Source organism: Mustela nivalis (genome assembly GCF_964662115.1).
Source record: "Mustela nivalis genome assembly, chromosome: 3".
NCBI classification, from domain to species: domain Eukaryota; kingdom Metazoa; phylum Chordata; class Mammalia; order Carnivora; family Mustelidae; genus Mustela; species Mustela nivalis.
Window position 1 is genome coordinate 101328795 of NC_139022.1, and position 22783 is coordinate 101351577.

The window sequence follows — 22783 nt, forward strand, 5'->3', positions numbered from 1 at the left end:
TCAACCAATTTTTGTATTTCTTTTCTATCCTTCAATTGCTGAACTCACTTATTAGCCTGGATAGGACTTTTTTAGTAGATGCCTTAGGATTTTCCATATATAAGATCTTCTTATCTGCAAATAGAGAATTTTGCTTTTTTTCTTTTCACTCTGCATTTTTTGTTTGTTTGTTTGTTTGTTTCCTGTCTAATTGCCCTGGCTAGAACTTCCAGTATAAAGCTGAATAGCAGTGATGAGCATGAGCGTACTTGTACTGGTCCTGTTCTGAGGGGGAAAACTTTCAGTTCAAATATGTTGTTAGCTGTAGGGTTTTCATAGATGTCCTTTATGAGATTGAAAAAGTTCCCTTTTCCTTGTTAGTGCTTTTATCATGAAAGGATATTGGATTTTGTCAAGTGCTTTTTCTCCATCTGTTGACACGATCATGTCATTTTAATCTTTTAGTCTGTTGATGTAGTTTATTACAGTAATTTATTTTCCTACCTTGAACAAACCTTATATTCTTGGGATTAGTCTCTCTTGCTCATGGTTTATAATCATTTATGTATGCTTCTGAGATTCAGTTTCCCAGTATTTTGTTGAAGATTTTTGCATTTATCTTCCTCAGTAGTTTTATTGTTATACCTTTGTCTGGCTTTGATGTCAGAATAAAACTGGCCTCAGACTGACTTAGAAAGTGTGAAAAGTGTTTCCTCCTCTCCTACTTTTTGGAAGAATTAGTAAAGGATTATTGTTAATTCTTCTTAAATATTTGCTAGAATTCACCAACTAAGACATCTGGGCTTTGTTGGAATGTTTTTGATTATTAAATTGATGTCTTTCCTTTTTATAGATCTCTTACATTTTTTACTATTTTGAGACCATTTTGGTAGTTCATGTGTTTTCTAGAAATGTGTCCATTTCATCAGTGTTATCTAATTGGTTGGTACATATTTGTTGATTGTTTTTCTTTGTAATCCTTTTTATTCCTACAGGGTCAGTAGTAATGTTCACTCTTTCATTTCTGATTCTGGTAATTTAAGTCCCCTTTCTGTTTTTTGGTTTCTCTGACTAAAGTCATGTTGATATCTGATGAAGCAACTTTGGATTTTCTTGATCATCTCTTTTGTTCTTCTATTATCTATTTCACATATTTCCACTCTAGTCTTTTTTATTTCCTTCCTTATTCTTGTTTTGGATTTCGCTTGCTCTTCTGTTTTTTTAAGGTGGAGGTTAAAGTTACTAATTTGAGTTCTTTTTCTCCTTAGAAGGTTGACATCTACTGCTATAAATTTACCTCTTAGCCTTGCTTTTACTGCATCCCATAACTTTTGGTATATGGTAGTTTTGTTTTCATTTGTCTTATGGCATTTGTTAATTTACTTGTGATTTTTTTTCCTTTAATCCATTGGTTAATTAGGAGAGTTAGTTTCAACGTGTTTGTAAATTTTCCAAACTTTCTTTGGTATTTCTAACTTCATTTCATTGTGTCAGAGGATGTGTTTTGTATGATTTTAGCTTTTACAATTTTTTTTTACTTGTTTTATGGCCTAACATGTTGTCTGTCCTAGAGAATGTGCCATGTGCACTTGAGAAGAACAAGTATTTATTTTCTTAGACAGAGTGTTTGACAGGTATGTCTTAGATCCAGTTAATACATGGTGGTGGTCAAGTTTTCTGTTCCCTTGCTGATTTTCTATCTAGTTCTATTACTGAAAATGGGGTATTAAAGTCTCCAACTAATATTACTGGGTTATATATCTCTCTCTTTAATTCTCTTAGTTTTTGCTTTATATATTTTGGGGTTATATTGTTAAGTGCATATGTGTTTATATCTATTATTCACATGTTTATCATTATATGGTGTCCTTTTTTGTCTCTGGGAGCAATTTTTGTGTTGTCTGTTTTATCTGTCATTAGTATATCTACTCTAACTCTCTTTTGTATACTGTTTGCATGGAATATCTTTTTTCCATCATTTTATTCTCAGTCTATGTGTCTCAACCAAGGGTAAATCTCTGTAGATAGCATGTAGTTGGATCACGTTTTCTTTAATCTATTCTGCCAATCTCTGCCCTTTTTTTTTTTTTTAAAGATTTATTTATTTGGGAGAAAGAGAGAATGCACATGTGTGAGTGGGGAGAGGAACAGAAGGAGACGGAGAGGGAGAATGTCAAGCACAGAGCCTGACATGAGGCTCAATCCCAGAACCCTAGATGATAATCTGAACTGAAACCGAGAGTTAGAGAGTCAACCGAGTCACCCAGGCACCTCCTGCTTGAGTTTTTGTTACCTGACAATGCATTAAATTTTCCTTCATCTTTAAAGGATTGTGTTGTCAGGAAAAGAGGTCTTAGTTGACATTTAATTCTTTAGGCACTCTGAATGTGTCATTCTACTGTGTTCTGGCCTGCCCCTGTGTAGTTTCAGATGAGGAGTCCCTTCGTCTTATTAAGAATCATCTCTACATAAGGTGTTGCTTCTCTCTTACTGCTTTTAAGATTCCCTCTCTTCATCTTTTCAGTAGTTGGATTATGATAGATCTATGCTTGGAATTTTTTTAATCTCTCTCATTGGGGTTTGTTGGGTTTCTTGGATGTTTTTCGTTAAATTCTTGACTATTATTTGTTGACATATTTTTACTTCTCTCCTCTCCTCCTTCTGTGACTACCATTATGTATATATTGGTACATATCTCAGTTGACCTGTCTTCAAGTTTGCTGATTCTTCTGTCTGCTTACCTCTCATGTTGAACCTCTCAACTGAAATTTTTCCTTTCATTTATTGTACTTTTCCATCTTTGTGGTTCAGTTTTAGAATATCTCTATTAATCTCAACTTACCGACACTGTATTTTTTAACTCTGCTTTAATTCTTTAGACATAGTTTACTTTATATCACTGAACACATTTAAACTACCTGATTCGAAGTCTGTCTAGAAAGTCCAACATCTGGGCTTCCCCCAGGAGCTTCTGTTCTTTTTTCCTGTGCATATGCTATATTTTTTTTATTTTTTGCATATATTTTATGTTCTTTGTTGAAAACTGGACATTTGGACTATTAAAATATGGCAACTCTGGAAATAGGTTTTCTCTCCTCCTTGAAGTGTTTGTTGTGTGTTGTTTTGTGACTTTCCTGATCAAATTCTGTAGTTTGTATTCTTTGTCCGTGTGGACCCTGAAGGCTCTATTCCATTGGCTTAGTGGTAAGCTTATAATTACACAGAGATTTTACTAAATAGCTGGAAGCCAAAAAACCATCCAGTCTTTGCTCAGGGGCTCTGTGTACATTAAGGCAGATCTTTAGCTCTCATCCTGGTATTTGGCAACTCTGTCTAAGCCTTTACTTTCAACTTGAATCAGAACTTCAGTGTCAATAGGAGGTAAAAACCTGGTGGTGCCTTCTTAGATCTTTCCAGAGCATATGCACACCCCTACTGGTGTCTTTGGCCTTCTATTTTCCCAGGAATGTGTGAGACTTTTTCAAACCTCCAGCTGTTTTAATTAGTCTGTTGTTTGACCCCAATTGTACCATTACCCATCACCTCAGGCTGCAGCAAAGACATTTTCATGAAGGTTTTCAACAAATTACTTCTCCCCACCCCCAACCCAAAAGTATAACATTTTTAGCAGTAGGCCAGTTCTGAGTTAGGCAAAATAAAGGCAGTCTTTCTGAGGTGCTCTTCCAGGGACAAATAGTTAATTACAATTGTTTGCAAGTGAGTTTCATTCTGCTAGCTCTGATACTAAGAATGTGGGCTTTTATTTTCATAGCCACTGCTGAGCCTGGGGAGCAGGGGTTGGCACTGGGAAAGTTAAAACACTACAAAGTTCACTATTCTTACCAAGAATCAGTGTATGTGTGCAGGGCGGGTGGGGGGTGGGGGATGAATACACACTCTCTGGGTTGCTGCAAGCAACCCAGAATTGGGTTAATTTTCAGAGTTCAGAAAAAGTTGATTCTGACAGTTTTTGCCTTTTTCTTTGCTCTTATGAAGCAATGGAATCTGGAGTTCCTTACTCCACCATTTTTGCTGACTCTGCTGTTTTATATTAAAAGCACTTTTTGTGAAACCCAAATGTCTTCTTTTTAGTCTCTCCAATTCTGAATAATGAAAAATACTATTATGGCCCTTTGGTTTGGAAAATGAATTCATACTGGCCACAACCCAGCACTAGAGCTCTGGGGCACACTGTTTTACTGTTTGTCTTAACTTCAGAATCCATTGAATCTTACACATTGTCTAATTACAGGTGGTCTTGAACTGTCTGTCATATGTTCAACTTTGGAACAAATGAGGTTTTTCTGTAGAGAAGTTATGCTTGTTTGAAAAGTATATATTGATGCCCTATGTACAAAAGTGCTTTTTATAGAAAATCCAGAAGTTTCTTAAAGGAGCAGACAGCCATTTCAGGTCACTGTGTGGCAGTCCTTAGCCGCCAGCCAACTGTGGTGTTGCTGTGGTTATTCATCCTTGTGTGGATGGATCCTGGAGCAACTGATAATTTTATTACAGTGTATTTCACATGACTATGAAGAGCCATCAGGAACTTCTGTGGTAACCTGGGGAGGTGGAGTCAAGCACAGAGAAATCTACCCGGGTCTTGGTACCTACCGTATTTCCAGCAATGCTCTTCTATGAAGAAGGAGCTCTAGGGTTTAAAGAAGTACTTCATATGCCACTTCTTATATGGTATTGACTTTTTAAGGGGGAGGTTTGAGAAATTAATTGAAAATGGGAAAATTATGGTACTGATCTGGAGATAACAATCTTGGTTTTCTATATTTAGTAAAATTAGGACATCAATAGAAACTGTGAGTATGCACCAATCAGTTTTTGGCTTCACCTATATGCTCCCATACACTTAGTCAGGTGGAGTGTTTGTTCAGTAAAAAAAGGGGGGAAAAAGTCATAGAACATCTGTGAAATACAGAAATACATCACTAAATATTGAGTCTTTAGGATTCCGTAATACATCTTAACTCTCCTGGAAGAGAACATTCCATTACTCCCCTTGTAAAATGTACGTCTTCTCACTTATCTCAAATTATTTTAAGAATGTGTCCCCTATAGCAGGAGAGAATGCCTGTATTTATCGCTGAATCCAGACTCTCCATTATCTAGGAGATAATTTATAAAAAAAAGTTCTGCTAATTAACCTGTCTTGCGTTTCCTTTCCTTTCATAATGCTATTAAAATTTAGCATTTTTTAGTTATGCTGTAATCCAGAGCAAGGCTTTAATCCAGTCAAGTTAATTCCTGGATTGCTGCTCCGTCTTTGGTCTTCAGTCATTCAGCCGTGCTTCCTACTTATATTAATTAAAACTAGCTTAACCTAATGATCAAAAAGGAAATTGCCTAAGTTTAGAAAAACAGCCTTGAATTATTTTCAGACTAATATTCAGTAGACGCTCCCATGGCTGTGATTCTGCTCAGTGTAGAAGTGTTTTGCAACATGAGGATTTTTTTCCTCATCTCTCTTTCTGTGAAATATTTGTATTCAGTTTAAATTGTGTTCAGTATGTTGTAACTTTGTGTGCTCTGTTTACTTTTTTTTCCCCCCAATGGATAGACTCAAGACAAAACTTTTAAGGGTTCCTTACAATAATAGCTATCATTTCATAGTGGAGACAACTTAGAACAGAGCTGGACCTTCCCTGCCTGTCGCTAACTCGGCTGCTTACTGTTTATCAGTTGCTTTACAGGAGTCCCTTAATGAGATAACAGAAACCATAGAAACGTCAGTAGGTGGAGCAGTGTCATTAATGTTTCATTAAATGTTATAGGTAAGACAAAGCCTTATACCAATATTGGCATCTGTGTGATGAAACATCCATATTCTTTTTTCTTATTTTGATGTTGTTCCTTGTATGTGGCAGTAGGCTTAAGTTAATCAGTAAAGAAAGATAAAAGTCTGAGGATATCCCAGATATTTTGTGTTTCTAAATAATTTAACAGTTGTTCAGTAATGTATTCATATAGTAATGTAGTTGATAAGTTTGAAAATTTCTTTCTTTTAAATTACCATCATGAATTTTATACATCTTTTAAAGCTGACTCAAATCCTTTCTGAAACATTACAGGCATCATTTATGAATTTTTTTAAAGATTTATTTATTTGAGAAAGAGAAAGCTTAGGCTTGCATCCCTGTGGTGGGGAGGGGTGGAGTCAGAAGGAGAGAGAAACTCAAGCTGACTCTGCACTGAGCTCTGAGCCTGAGGAGGGGCTCAATCTCAGGACCCTGAGATAACAACCTGAGCCAAAACCAAGAGACTGAAGCTTAAATGACTGAGCCATCTAGGCACCCCATGAAATTACTTTCTTTTCTTTTCTTTCTTTTTTTTTTTTTTTTAAAGCTCGGTAGTACATAAAGTTGCAAAGAAAGAACTTAAACATCTCTCAAAACTGAATCATATATAAGACATTAGAAGCAGTTTTACTAAGTTTATAGATAGTGGTGGTGATTAGAACTCATGCATTTAGTATTTCTTAAAACTCTGATCAAATACTGTGCTGTGAAAAACAATTCAGATGAATATTCTTTAAACATGTGTATGAAAATGTGCCTTTCTCCTCCCCCCCAACATAGGAGCTTTTCTGTGTGCCAAACTGTGACTTTTACATTTTTAATTATTAAACAGGGTAATATAAGTTAAACTGTATGTGTTCATTTCTGCTTTTCCTGTAAAATCCACAGGACTCAGATCTTCAGTTTTAAAATCAGATAGGGGTTTGTTTTCTTCAAAAGAAATAAAAGTTTGAATTTTTAAAAGTCCAAACTGAGGAAAACAATTGTGTATTTTAGTGCATTTCCCCTTTAGCAGGAAATGACTATATACCGTGTGGCCCATTCCTCATAAAAGGATTTAGGACTTCTGTGTGGCAGGAGTTATTGAGAACTTTGGGAAATTAAGACGGGAAAGCTTTGTTGAGGATGGTTGAAGAAAATTCTAAGGCAGTCGTGGGCAAAATAAAAATCTAGAGGCCCATTACAGCTACACAGAACATACTTGATAATGAGTGAATGAACTTGGCATATTGAGGGACACTGAGAAAACAGACTAACAGGAAGACAGTTCCTGCAAGAAATTGGTGAGAGCTAATGTTATAGTCCAGACTTAGCTGGGCCTTTTTAAAGTTTGGGCTTTATTTTTGTGAGATTTGACAGACATTTGGAAATGAGGCTTGGGGCTGATAACAGGAATAAGGTGAGGTTTTAGAGTAATGGTTTCCAAACTCTGTTTAAAATACAAAGTTTGGTGTTAAGCCTGACATTTCCAATTTAAGTTTTACTGGTTTCATCAAAACTTTACTAATCTCACTGATTGTTTCCTATAAAGATTAATATTGTAAACATGAATTTATAAGACATGCTTTCTTAGTACAATATCACTTTTACCTATTTTACGTATGGAGGGGGGCTTCTGCATAAGCTTCAGTCCTTTAAAAGAAAGGATTTTGCTGCTAAGAGCTTGAAAACACCTAGAAGGAATGCGTTAGAGCCGACTAAAACTTGAGGCAAAGAGAACTGTTCAGGGACTCTTGTGTTCAGAACTGTTTGCCAACATTTAACAATAGAATTCCTTCCATAAATATTTAATGGTATCAGATATTTGATGGTTGTAATGGCTGAAGTGTTCAAAGGATGGTATCATATTCATGATATTCACGATCAAGAAGACATTAAGGCTTTTCCTCTTCAAAACTAAAATATTTATTTCTATGGAATACTTGCTATTAATGTTGGTGTCCCCAAACCTTTGTTTCTTTCTTGTGTCCTCTTGGGCCCTTTTCACTGCTGAGCTAACCTAGGTCTCGCTGACCATGATTAAGAAAAACATCTTTGTGGGGAGTTCTCTATATAGTCAATGTTAAATAATGATGGGTTTGAAAAATGGCTGCAAAAGTTTTGAGAGGATGTAAAAAGGAAAAAAAACCAACAGTTATGTACGTGTATTGTTTATTGGGGTGGGGAGTGGAAAGAGCTGATGGTAAAAGAGAATGTGAAGAGGAGAGACGCCTACCTTTGTTTCCTTGTAGCCCCATGTAGCCAAATCTCAACATACTTTACTGAAAATAAATGTTCTTCATTAGCATGCAGTAACCAAAAGATCAAGACATCTTTTAACTGGGATATTTTCCAATGAAAGAACTGTTCATTTGGCTTGAATACATACTTACTCAAGAAAGTATCTGCTCCGGGCACCTGGGTGGCTCTGTAGGTTACCCATCCCACTCTTGATTTCAGCTCAGGTCATGGTCTCACAAGCCCAGTATTGAGCTCCATGCTGGGCATGGGGTCTGCGTAAACTCTCTCTCCTTCTCCCTCTGTCTCTTCCCCAACTTGCTTGCATGTTCTCCTGCTCTCTACCTCTTTAAAAAAAGAAAGAAAATATCTGCTTAAGTTTTTTTTTCTTGTTTATCTCAGGTTTTTCCGTTAACTATTAACCAGCATCTCAGACCTAGTTTTAGTTCTAGAAATCTAACAACTATTTAAGGGATGGTCAGGAATGGGGGAAAGATGGAAGGATTTTTTAGGAAAAGAAGTACCAAATTAAAATAAGACAGTGAAATTATAATGATGTGTATTTTTCGGTGAGGGCAACTCACGTATTACCATAGCATTTTCTTTTTTATTGAGTGTTTAAAATGCCATTTAGAAGTTAATACTCTGAAAACTTAAAAAAAAAATACTGGGGGAAGTGGAAAAAATGGGGGAAAGAGAGCCTGGCCTTCCCCTATATGTAGTTCATGATATCTGCCTACATTGCCCTTCCTCAGTTCAGCTACAAGCTGAGGATTACAGATTGCTTTAAAAAATTTTTTCTTTCTTCTTGTTCTTCTTCCTCTTCCTCCTCCTCATCCTCCTCTTTTTCCTCCTCCTCTCCCTCCTCTTCCTCTTCTTCTTCTTCTTGGAGGTATAGTTGACAAAGACTATCCTGTTAGTTTTAGGTGTATATCATACTGACTCAGAATTCTTAGGCATTATTAAATGATCCATATAATAAGTCTAGTTACTGTCTGTCACCACATAAAATTATATTATTGACTATATTCCCTTTGCTGTATCTTTGATCCCTGTGATTTATTCATTCCATAACTGCAAACCTGTATTTTCCACTACCTTCATGCATTTTGCCCATCCCCTGTCCCATCCCTTTTGGCAGCCATCAGTTGTCAATATTTAAGCATCTTTTTCAGCTTTCTGTTTTGTTTTTTAGATTTCTTATAGAAGTGAAATCATATAGTATTGTCTTTCTGTCAGACTTATCTCACTTAGCATGATAGCCTCTAGGTCCATCACCATTGTCACAAACGGCAAGATTTCATTTGTTTTTATGGTTGAATAATTGTGTGTGAACACACACACACACACACACCACATTGTCTTAATCCATTCATCTGTCATTACAATTTGTTTCCATTTCTTAACTATTGTAAATAGTGTTGCATCTGGGTGGCTCAGTGGGTTAAGACTGTGCCTTCTGCTCAGGTCATGATCCCAGGGTCTAGGGATTGAGCCCCACGTCAGGCTCTCTGCTCAGTGAGGAGTCCACTTCCCCCTCTCTATCTGCCTGCCTCTCTGCCTACTTGTGATCTCTCTGTCAAATAAATAAATAAAATCTTTTAAAAAAAATAGTGTTGCACTGAAATAGGGGGGAATATATCTCCTTGAACTGGTGTTTTTGTTTCCTTCAGAAAAATAACAGAGGTGAAGTTACTAGATCATATACTAGATCTGTGTTCGTTTCTTTTTTAATATTTATTTATTTATTTATGTTAGAGAGAGAGAGTGCATATTCACATAAGTGCAGGGTGGGGCAGAACAAGACAGTCTTCAGGCGAACTTCCCACTGAGCACAGCGCCCAGTGCAGGACTCCATCTCACAACCCATGAGATCATGACCTGGGCCAAAACCAAGAGTCAGTCACTTGACCGACTGAGCCACTGAGCCTTATGTTCAGTTTTTTGAGGAAACTTTATACTGCTTTCCATAGTGGCTCCATCAATTTACATTCCTGACACCAGTGTGCTATGGTTCCATTTTCTATACATACTTGTTATTTTTGGTGGTTCTGATGATAGCCAATATAATGGGTGTGAGGTGATGTTTCACTATGCTTTGATTTGAATTTCCCTGCTGATTAGTGATGTTGCACATCTTTTCATCTGCCTGTTGGCCATCTACAGATCTTCCTTAAAAAAATGTCTTTTCAACTCTTCTGCTCATTTTTAAGTCAGGTCTTTTTATATTAAGTGTGTATATTCTTTATATAGTTTAGATATTAACCTCTTGTTAGATGTATGATTTGCAAATTCTCCTATTCAGTAGGTTGCCTTTTTGTTTTGTTAATAGTGTCCTTTGCTGTGCAAAAGCTTTTGAGTCTGATGTAATACCTTTTGTGGCTCTTGTCTGAAGAGATTGGCCCCCCAAATACTGCAGCGACCAGTGTCAAAGAGCTTACTGCCAATGTTTTCTTCTAGGGTTTTTATGGTTTCTGCTTCTTCATTTTTTTCATGTACCTGTCTAGTTTTCCCAGGACCATTTATTGACAAAACTATCTTTTCTTCACTGTATATTCTTGCTTCCTTTGTTATAAATTAATTGACTGTATTTGTGTGAATGTATTTCTGGGCTCTTTATTCTGTTTTATAAATTTATGTGCCTGTTTTTGTACCAGTACCATACTGTTTTGATTACTATAGCTTTGTAGTATAGTTTGAAATTGGGAGCATTATACCAGCACATTGTTCTTCTTTTTTTTTAAACATTTATTTATTTTAGCGAGAGAGTGGGTGGAGGTAGGAGTGGCAGAGGCAGAGGGACAGAGAGAATGTCAAGCAGACTCCTGATGAGTGCAGAGCTTGATCTCATGACACTGAGATCATGACCTGAGCCAAAATCAAGAGTCAGACACAGAACTGACTGAGCTACCCAGGTACCCCTCCACCTTGTTCTTAAAATTGCTTACACTATTAGGATTCTTTGTTGGAGTTACATGAAAAATGCCATTGGTGTTTTGATGATGATTACGTTGAATCTGTAGATTGCTTTGGGTAGCAGCGACATTTTAACAATATTAATTCTTCCAGTCTGAGTGCAGTATACTGTATTATTTATTTGTGTCAATTTTTTTTTATTACTCTCTTAAGAGTTTTCAGTGTACCAGTCTTTCACCTTCTTGGTTAAATTTATTCCTAGACATTTTATTCTTTTAATGTAATTATAAATAGTGTTTTCTTAATCTCTTTTTCTGAAAGCTTCTCATTAGTGTTTAGAAACAACCAATTTGTGTTTAATTTTGTATCCTAAGACTTTATTGAATTCATTTATTAGTTCCGATGGTTCTTTCATGGAGTATTTAGAGTTGTCTAGATATAATATCATGTCATGTGCAAATGCTGACTGTTTTACTTCCTTTCCAATTTGGATGCCTTTTCTTTTTCTTGCCTAATTTCTATAGGACTTCCGTTAGTATAGTGAATAAAAAGTAGGGGGAGGGTGGGCATCCTTGTCTTACTCCTCCTGTTCTTAGAGGATAAAACTTTCAGCTTTTTAGCTGTTGAGTAAGATGTTAGCTGATTGTCAAATATGACCTTTATGACATTGAGTTATGTTCCTTCTAAACCCACTTTTTTGTTTTTATCATAAATGGATGTTGAATTTTGCCAAATGCATCTTGTCCATCTGTTGAGGTGATCATATGTTTATCTATAGTCATCTCAGGCTTTCTCATCAACATCAACTTGATCCTAGAATCAAGTCAAGAAGCGCTTTTCTTAAATTGACTTTATTGGAAGTTGAAATGTAAACAGATGTTTTCAAGCAAATAATCTAACCTTCTAAAATTGTACAGCATTACAAAAGAGTTAAGAAAGAAATCCTAAAGTATGATGTGGGCAGACACCTTGACCCCAAGCCTAGCTCTGCACAGTGCCCACCGGTGTGGCATGGCTCTGCAGCTGAGGGAGGGGGACTGCTTGCAAACCACCTGGTAACAAGTCCCCAAAATGAAATCAACCCTATTTTTTACTTTTTAAAATGAATCTAGCTTCCTTTGCTAACATGAATTTTTAACAGATCTCAGCTCAAAGGGCTCTAAGGAACGTTAACTACTGTTTAAGACACGTATCTGGGTTGTTCCCCATCACTCCTCTGTTTTAAGTTATGTCTTTTGCTCACTTGGACACCCCTTGAGCACACTGAGTGGGAGATAGGTTCTGAGCTTTCCAAAACAACTAATAGCAGTGATGGCATGTCACTTAGAAAGTCATGGAGGGAACAGCTATAGAAGACAAGTTTGGTCCACAAGAAAAAGTTTTCTTACCTTATTTTCCCTGAGCTGCCCAGTGTGGGTGGGAAAAGGCTCTCCGAGGGCAAAGCAGCAAACGTGAATTCTCGGGGGAGTCCAGGAATCACTTACTTGAATCATTCTGTTTCTCTTAACCTATTTCTCTCATGATCACTTTTTTTGTTTTCTGTTTTCTATTTCTCTGCACCTCCTGTTTCTTTTACTGGTCTCAGTTTTTATGCTGAATATTGCTCATTTAAAGGTTTGTCTAATTAAGTTAAAATCCACTTTAAGGTAGCCATGGTGGCCTTTAAAAGTTATAATAAGAAGGCGCTTAAAATGAGCAGAAGACACTACCCATTCCACTGTTGAACTGTGAGTTTTCGGATTGGCTGCTGAGAGACAATTGTGTGAGTTGAAAATGCTGAGGTTGTGGAAACTGGATTGGAATATTTGGGAGCAGCATGAAAAATAATACATCTAAGAATTTAATAAAGCTTCTAAACTTCTCTGTCTCTGTTGCGCTGTCTTGAAAAGACACCCTGACTATGGCTGGAGGCACTTTTTCCTCTGTGGTGTGATTGGTGGACAGGGAGTAAACAACTTACTGTAAATGGGCGCGGTGCCAGCTGGCATCCAGTGACATCAGGCTTGTGATTCGCAGTCACGGTTAGGAAAATGCCTTTTAACTTGTTCATTTCCGTTTCTTTTAAACATGGCAAAAAGGCACAACTGTACTCATTTTTTAAGTCCTGCACAAGATGTTTTGGGGCTTACAAAATCTTTTTGCAATCCCCAAAAGTTACTGTTTCAGTGGCTCTGCTATCCCTTTCCTGTAATAATGACAGTTTTTAAAAGACAGTTTTAATATTAAAAGGAATTTTTCAAACTGGCTTGCCCTCACCTTGTCTGATTTGTTTGGGATTATATTTGGGAGTTCCTCTGACGTGCTTTCAAAGTATTTACCATTCAACAATATTTGGGGGGAAAATGGTATACGATATAAAAACTGAATTATTTTGATTTTTGTTTTTCCATTTACATAGGATAAATGAAAAAAACTCTTAGAAAATAACTTGTCTCTGAAAGTGTCTTATGCCTGAAGCATTTGTTGGGAGCTGAGTCACTGAACCACCCAAGCCAGCTGAGTGTCCTCCCTGCCTGAAAAGTAGAGGCTGCTGAATTCTGTACGATTTTTTATTGAAAAACTGGCCAAGACCTAATGGTCTTCTTGAGTATTCTAGTTTATTCACAACTCAAATGCTTGTGCTTAGTTTTTTATTAAGATTAGAGCAGTTATGGGGAATGCGATTACTCATTAGAAGGTTTCTAAAAGGTTTTTATTTACTTGTAGATTGTATGAAGAAGGAAATTTGCCCAAGTTAAAATTCATTTGAAAAATTGAAACCCTAGGGGTGCCTTGGTGGCTCAGTCGGTAAGCAACCCAGTCTTGATTTCAGCTCAGGTCATGATCTCAGGGTCGTGAGGTTTAGCCCACTTGGGCTCCATGCTGCACTGGGCATGGATCCTGCTTCAGATTCTCCAACCCCCCACCCCTTCCTTCTGCTCCTCCCAGCCATGTACGTACATGCTTGTGCACGTTCTCTCTCTAAAAAAACAAAACACTAAAAGGTTAGAAAATATTTTTGTTTCTTAACAATTAAACTTTGTAAACTGTCACTGTAGAATACAGTAATATAGTAGTTTGTATATTTGACCATTAAAATGCTTTTCCATATCTGAAAGTCTTTCAGGGCAGGGTTTACCTGCACTATGTAAAATCTGATTTTTATTAAGACAAAGTGGTAAGTGTCCTTTAGGTAAAAAAGACATTTATTGAGTTGACTTATGTTTCCCTTTATAAGATCACTTAAATCCCTGTCTGTCCTTTCAGTGAATTCCAAACTAATAGCAGGCCAAAACCAGGAGGTTTGATTTTCGATAGCTCATGCTTCTTTCGTTGTTAAAACACGAAAATAATTTTTTTGAGTGTACAGTATATTTTAGTGGCCCTTTAAGTGTTGGTCCCTGAATCAGTATTGTTAAGCTTTCTTGGGCCATGAAAGTAGTTGAATTCTACACCCCACCAAAAAATTCACGAAACACACATACTTGCAGTATTTTAATGTTATAAAATTGAGGAACTCCTTGGATCTAGTTCAAGTTAATACATCCTGTGATTCTGTCTACATTGCAGCAGAATAAAATCTAGGAAGTTTAGCTTTGAACATCTCGGTTTTTACCAATGCTTAAGGAACTCAAATAATGTGAAACTCCTTTTTTTCTTGAAAACTAGAAAAACAAATCAAAGCTGGGATTAGCATTTGCCATGTCAGACAATGATGCTTCACTTAAGTTAAATTATAGCAACGGGCTAAAAATGAGGACAGATGATGATGTAAACAATACTAAGAAATTGCCTTTTATCTCTAAAAAGGATCCATGGCAGTTTACCAAAAAAATTTAAGCCAACACATTCATCTTTGAATTAAACTAAACATTTAGAAATGACAAGGGTTCCAAATGGAAATACCCCAAGTATGTAACCTATAAATTACATGTTCTGTCCACTTAGATTGCTATAAAGACTATGATGAGCAGAAAATAGATCCTGTAAGCTAATTAACAAATCGGAATCATCTGGGAAATTCTCAGCCTTCTCCCTGACTTACTAAATCAGAATTGGGAGGCTTGGAATTGGTTATCTGTGTTTTGATAAACACCTCCAAATACTTCTGTGTCTTCTGAGAACCACTGGTAACATTCTAGCTATGGACATTATAGGAGTACTGTGTCATATTTAGATATTAATAATGTTTTGTGGCTGAAAAATAGACATACCACATAAAAAAGATTATAGACATTGGGGAGGGTATGTGCTTTGGTGAGTGCTGTGAAGTGTGTAAACCTGGTGATTCACAGACCTGTACCCCTGGGGATAAAAATAGTTTATAAAAAATAAAAAAATTTTTTTAAAAAAGATTAAGTACATATTATAGGGGCGCCTGGGTGGCTCATTTGGTTTGGCATCCGACTCTTGGTTTCAGCTGGGTCATGATCCTCGGGCATTGTGAGATCAAGCCCCATATTAGTCTGTACTCAGTGGGAAGCCTGCAGAGAGTCTGCCTCTCCCTCTCCTCTTCCCCCTCCCCCCAGCTTGTACACTTGTACATGTGTGCACTCTCTGTCCAAAAATGAATAAATAAATCCTTAAAAAAATACATGTTATAGAAGATGTTGAGACTTCAGCAATATGAATGAAAATGGTTTTATTCTAATTGAGAAAATGTAGAGTGTTTTTTGGTAATTTAAGTATAGATGATACAGTGCTACATTAATTTCAGGTATACAACACAATTAGACTATGCTCACTCCAAGTGTAGCTATCAGCTGTCACCACATAATGCTAGTACAGTACCATCGACTACATTCCTTGTGCTATACCTTTCATCCCCATGGTCTATTCATTCCATAATTGAAAACCTCTACCTCCTGCTCCCCTTCACCCATTGTGCCCACACCCCACCCATTCTTCATCTGTTTCTTCTCTGTATTTAGGGGTCTATTTCTGTTTTTTGTTTACTGCTGTTGTTTTTTAGATGCCATGCATAAGAGAAATCATATGATATTTGTCCTCTGATGTTAGTTCACTTAGCATAATATTCTCTAGCTCTTTCCATGTTGTTGCAGATGGCAAGACCTCATTCTTTTCCATGGCTGAGTAATATTCCAGGGGGCATGTGCGTGTCCTTGCATGTATATACACATCTTTAGTCATCTATTGATGGGCACATGGTTTGCTTCCGTATTTGGCTATTGTAAATAATGCTGTGGTAAACATAGAGATGCATCTACCTTATCAAATTAGTGTGTTTATTTTCTTTGGGTAAATATCTCCTAGTAGAATTACTGGGCCTTAGGGTAATTCTATTTTTAATTTTTTGAGGAAAGTGGTTACACCAATTTACATTTCCACCAACAGTGCAAAAGCGTCTCCTTTCTTTACATCTTCACCAATACTTGTTTCTTTTCTTTTTGATACTAGCCATTCTCACTGGTGTAAGCTACCACCTCATTATGATTTGGATAGGTATTTCCCTGATGATTAGTGATGTTGAACACTTTTCATGTTTCCTTTGGCAGTCTTTTGAAAAAATCTTCTTTTGAAGATCTTTTTTTTTTACATCTTCTTTTGAAAAAATGTCTATTGGGGGCCTCTGCCCATTTTTAAAATTTTTTTAAGTTTAATTTTTTTTTAAGTAGGCTCCACACCCAGTATTCGTCTTGAACTCATGATCCTGAGATCAAGAGTTAAAACGCTCTGCCGACTGAGCCAGCCATTTGGTTTTGGTTTGTGTGCATGTGAGTATGTTAGGTTGCATGAGTTATTTATGTACTTTGGCTATAAACCCCCATGAGCTGTATCATTTGCAAATATCTTTTCCCATTCGATAGGTTGCCTTTTCCTTTTGTTGATGGTTTCTTCCACTGTGCAAAACCATTTTATTTTGGCGTAGTCCTAATAGTTTGTTTTTGCTTTTATTCGCATTGCCTGTGGAGATACACGTAGAAAAATCTTGCTAAGGCTTATGTCAAAGAGACTGTTGCCTGTATTTTCTTCTGGGAATTTTATGGTTTCAGGTCTTACATTTAGGTCTTCAATCCATTTTGAGTTTATTCTTGTCTATGGCGTGAGAAAGTGGTCCAGCTGATGTTCACAAAAGAGTGATGTTCACTCTTTTGCATGTAGCTGTGCAGTTTTCCCAGCACCATTTATTGTTGAGACTGTTTTTTCCCCATTGTACATTCTTGTGTCACTTGTCACAGATTAACCATGTAAGCATGGATGTATTTCTGGGCTCTTTACTCTGTTCCACTGATTTTTAAAGTACCCAGAGTTAAGTCCTAATGATTTTAAAAGTTCCTGAAGTCCTGTCCCACCGATTTTCAAAGCCAAATGTTACGGGGCTTTGTTGTGTTTTGTATAACATACAGAATATGTATTAATTGACTTTGTTCTCGGTAAGGCTTCTGGTCAACAGTAGGCCATTAGTTTTGAGGGAGTCAGAAGTTATACAAGGATTTACTATCATTGAAATTTTAGATTGAAAATGGTAAACTTTTCTTTATCAATCTAAGATTCTTCATAAATATTCTCTTAAGGTGCAGGGTCTATAAAGTGTACAGTAATCTTTTGATGATTGATCTTAGGATCATTGCATTTATATATCCTTATATAATAAATGTACATGTTTTATATATTTCTTTCATTCACAATGTATTAAAATGGAGTTCCAAGGCAAGCATAGTAAATTATAAAAGGGCAACATCTTTGGTAAGTATATTTTATCATCACTGCCCTGCCTTAAGTGTTTGGGTGTTTGTCCACGTGTGTGTGCAATATCTTCGGACAGTACCAAAAAAGTTGAGGGAATGGGAATGTTGTGAGAGATGACAAAATCTGCTCGATGTGTTAGGTCATGTTCCATACATCGTTCAGATGTGTCTCAGTTCTTTCTGATCTGTGTGGATTAAAATTGACCTGAAAGTCTTTTTTTTTTTTAAAGCTTTTATTTATTAATTTGACAGAGAGAAATCACAAGTAGACGGAGAGGCAGCCAGAGAGAGAGAGAGAGAGAGATAGGGAAGCAGGTTCTCTGCTGAGCAGAGAGCCTGATGCGGGACTCGAACCCAGGACCCTGAGATCATGACCTGAGCCGAAGGCAGCGGCTCAACCCACTGAGCCACCCAGGCGCCCCAACCTGAAAGTCTTAAATGGCTTTTGACCCATATAATTATTTCTAATAAACATGTGTATGACTGGAAAGCTGTGCCACCTGCTGGTTTAGTACAGCCCTGTAGACCCCCTTCTCCCCAGTGTATATGTTCTCAGACTCCCAGTGAACGCCTGAAACTGTGGATAGTGCCCAACCCTAAATAAACTTTTTTCTCTAAGATACATACCTACGATAAAGTCTAATTTGTAAATTAGGCACAGTAAGAAATGAACAACACAACTAATAATAAGATAGAACAATTATGACACTAAATTGTAGTAAAAGTCATATGTATGTGGTCTCTCTCTGTCCCCAAATATCTTACTGTACTGTATACACCCTCCTTGTGATCATGTGAGATGATAAAATGCCTGTGTGAGGAGATGAAGTGAGGTGATGACATGTCATGAGGACATGAACGTAGCATTAGGCCTCTCCTGACCCTCTGATGACACATCAGAAGGCAGGTCATCTGCTTATGGACCAAGGTTGACCACAGGTGACTGAAACAGTGGATAAGGTAGGGGGACTGTATGTACAAACTGCCCTTTCCAGTTAGAAATCACCAGACAGCTTTTGCAAGGTTGGTAAGGGGAATCCTTTTAAAAAAAAAAAAAGGCCATTATTTCTTCTGTTCTTTTTCTTATCATTTTAGTTAGCTGAGAATCTGCTTGAAGGAGTGATCTGGTAAGCTAATAGGGTTGGATATGTTTTCTATAACCGATTAGTATTTACAAAACGCATGATTGAATGTTAAAACACCATTTTGCCCTCATGAAGCCACCTGTTTCATGCCATAACACAACAGGGAGTTTCTGTGTTTTATGACAACTCTTGGGCAGATGTTTTTAGTTCATTATGGTAGAATAAATAAATTAGAGTCCTGGACCTTTCCTTTCTTTTTTTTTTTTTTTTCAATTAAAGAAATTACTTCGACCTGCATGCCCATAATTAAAATGTTGTCTTTTTAAATGTTAAAACTTAAAGTCATTTGTATGGAGTATGGTCTTTTTGGAGAGTGGGCAAAATGGCTGGACATACAGATTGGGACAGAATAACAGAAGTTTCGTCATGCTAAGAAGTCAGATTTTATCCTAAAGACAGTGGAGAACCATTATGTTTTTGAGCCAGGATTGCTTTGCTTTAAGCTGTTATCTCAGAAAAATTACTCTGGCAGTCATGTGTAGAACATGTCAAATATTGCTTTGTTTTATTTAAGGAAGGGGGAGTTGCAGAAAAAGACTACATAGAAAGGTGGTTATATGAACCGCTGACAAAGGGGAAGGCAAGTAGTAGTGAAAGCATGAACTGGAATGGTGGCAGTGGGGTAGGAAGAACTGGGACAGATGTGAGAGCCACTGGAAGATACGATGAAGCAGCTATTTTACCTTGCAGAATCATTGGCTTCGGTCTGTCTACATTCACTGACATCTTTCCAAGGTGACAAATTACCTTCTTGTTAAATTCAGTGAATACTTCCAGTGACCTGTGTGGCAGCGTTGTGCTAGACACCAGGATCCTGTTTGTAATGGCTTCTAACAGTGGTTTTTGTGACTTAGTATTTTTTTTTTTTTAAGATTTATTTGTTTATTGAGAGAGAGCGCGAGCCTGTGGTGGGGGGATATGTGGGGAGGGGCAGAGGGAGAGTCTTAAGCAGACTTGCCCTGAGTTGGAACCTGACACCAGGGCTTGTTCCCAGGACCCCAAGATCATGACATGAGCCAAAACCGAGAGTCAGAAGCTTAACCGACTGTCCTGTAACATAGTACTCTTGAAATTTCTTCCAACAAGCTCTCTGGCCTCTTCTTTGCAAGTTCCTCTTCCTTTTATAGTTTCTCAGAGCTCTATCTGAGGATAGAACCCTCTTCTTACTTTCCCTGACTAATATTGTCCTCTTTTGATGCTTCGGTCACAGTTACATATGCAGTGGACACCCATAGTTTCTGTATCTTCAGGTCAGACATTGTTTTGACCTCCTGACCCTTGGTTCCAGCCAGCTACTGAATATCTTCCAAAATCTTCCATGTCCAAAATGATTCATCAGCTTATTCTGACCATGCTTCCTGAGTACCATACCTCATCAAGTGTAGAAGTTTGGACATAACCTCGCTTACCCCTTTTTTCTTCTAACCCCTTATTTCAGTTGTCAAACTTCATAGGCTTGACTAAGCAATACCTCACAAACCCATCTACTTATTTCCTTCTCTTCTCTTACCTGTAGCTCAGGCTGTGGTAACCTTGAGTTGGCTAAGTACAATGTCATCTTGATGTCTGTCTTGTTGTCACCTTCCATCTATACTCTCTCTTGTGCAGCTAGAGCTTTTTTACATACAAATAATGACCAGATCAGCCCCCTGGGCATAACACCTCAGAGTTCTCACTGCCTCTGGACAGTCTTACAGCTTACTGTGTCTTATATGAGGATTTGAGAAGCTTTTTATTGTGTTGCCTCTCCAAACTGCTTTTCCTTCCCTCTTTCTTATCTCTGTGCCTTTGCATGATGCTTTCCCTATATTTTACCTCACCTCTAACCCCCAGGTCCTGTCCACCAGTAGAGTCAGCTCCTCTTCCTGGGTAGCCAAAACTCAGCCAAAACATCATATCCCCATGCAAGCCCATCCTTGACTCCCCCCACCCCCCACCACTGCATTTGCATGAGAGGTCCCTCCTTAGCACCAGGCACTTCCCCTATCCTAGCATTTATCTCATTGTATCCCAACTCCCTGTTTACTTGTCTCTAGTCTAGTCTGAAAGTTCTAGGCTAGTCTAGAGTAGTCTAGTCTAGAGTAGTCTAGTCTAGAGTAGAGGACCATGGTCATCTTTCTCACTGAGGTAAACCCAGAACCTCACACTTGTCAGGCACTCCATAAATATTGGTTAAAGGTAGGAGGGAAAGGAATGGTGAGCGATGAAGTTTGGAGGCAAGGAAACAAAACTGTGCGTAAAGGAACAGTTTAGGAGGTAGAAAAGAAGTTGAGTCTGTTTTAGGAAATAATGTGGTTTTAGACCATGATACCTGAAGCAAAAAACAGAGGCCTGGGTGTGAGTGGAGTCATGAGAGAATGGATAGTCATGGCTGACAGGAAGGAGTTGGAGACAGCTGGGTTCCAGAGTTCTTTGAAGTGATGCATGGTAGCGGGAAGGACGTGGGGATAGAAAGATGATGAGCCTACTGCTTGCACAGATCCCATACCTACAGGGCCACAGAGCCACGGGAAGAGAGTGACAGCAGTGGTATCATGCGGCAGGAGATTCCTGATCCCTATTCTTAGTTTTGAGTCTCAGACAGAAACAGAGGAAGAGCAGCCATCATCAGACATGGTTGCAAGGAAAACAGTTTCGGTGGAGAAACGGGTTTTTGTAAAGTGAAGCAGCTGAAGAAAACTGTGCTACCATTTTTGAGCCACTACCACAAAAAGATAGTATGATCATCTTCGACTCTCCTTTTTTAAGGACTTGGAGAGGTAGGAAGAGCAAAACCTATGTAGGAACCTTCTTCCCTGACCAACCCCCCCCACCCCGACGTAGCAATCATTAAGAATTTGTAAAAAATTTCACTAGGATGGCATATATGGAGAGAAAAGTAATTACTTGGATATATGTCAAGAAGCATTTGTGTAAAAATATTTACAAATATAGGAAAATACATTGTCTTTCTATATTTATATAAAAATTTTAAATTGAGCCCTTAGATTTTTTTAAAACAAAAAGCAATTAATACTCTGATAAGAAATACTTATATGTAATATTTACGAATAGATGCACTGATATACATAATGGATATCGATAATGGATGGATATGGATAATGCGTCTAGATACACATCAGGGGTTGGCCAGCGATAGCCTACAAGCCAAACCCAGCCCTTCAAAAGCCATGAGCTAAGAATGGCTTTTACACTTTTAAATGGTGGTAAAAACAAACAAACAAATATAAGTAACACAGTCTGCCAGACCTTAAATATTACCTATCCCTTTATAGAAAAAATTTGACTCCTGATCTACATCCTTTTTAATGAGTGTATACTGTTCATCATATGGACAATTTTCATAGTCACTCTGATTATGTTGTAAAATAGGCTCAGTGAATGCTGAATTAGTAAATACTGAGCTTTTGTTCATAGAGGAAGTAGGAAGTCAGGTACCTGTGAGCCTCTGGTCATAATATTTTTGCCAACCCATCATTATATAATCTTGTTTTATGTGTTTTTGTTTAATGACACCTTATTTGATGAATATCCTTGATTTACTGACATTGAACATAAAGCCAATGGCTCTGTAAATCATGCCTGATCAAACCTTGTCTCATACACTTCCTCTCCATAAGGTACACAGCAGCCTCCTTGTGGGGGCTTCAGCATTGTGCTTGGGGCCACTTTAAATAAGGAAATCACCAACAAAAAGCACACAAATGCAAAATAACAGGGCACTAAATATACCACAGAAAGGAAACTGTTTCCAGCATAAAAGCTGAAACAAGGAGGCATAATGTCACTTTGCTTGACCTCTGCTGAGAACGTGCGCAGCAGGTGCCTCAAATGTTTCTGTCACTCCGTGCTTACCCACAAATGGCCAGGGAAGTGCTGTGTTACTTGTGGAGCTACAAATAAACTTTAAACCTTCATGGAGGCCCTGAGATTAGAGATGAACCCCAAAGAACTGTGTGCAAGATATCTATATTCTGAGGGTTCAGGCCTCAGACCAAAAAACCTGTTGTTACAGGAATTCAGACAC

At 37.6% G+C, this 22783-nt stretch overlaps 1 protein-coding gene and 1 long non-coding RNA gene across 11 annotated transcripts in view; one reads left to right on the top strand and one right to left on the bottom strand.

Moving 5' to 3' along the window:
* Positions 1 to 22783, top strand: part of NR3C1 (nuclear receptor subfamily 3 group C member 1) — a 115960-nt gene that overhangs the window by 32457 nt on the left and 60720 nt on the right. The gene's annotated exons all lie outside the window — the stretch shown is intronic.
* On the bottom strand, positions 7623 to 15205 carry LOC309862019. Its single transcript, XR_014310287.1, has 3 exons — positions 12311 to 15205; positions 9786 to 9887; positions 7623 to 8353 (listed from the first exon to the last, which is right to left on the bottom strand). It is a non-coding gene; the product is annotated as an uncharacterized lncRNA (long non-coding RNA).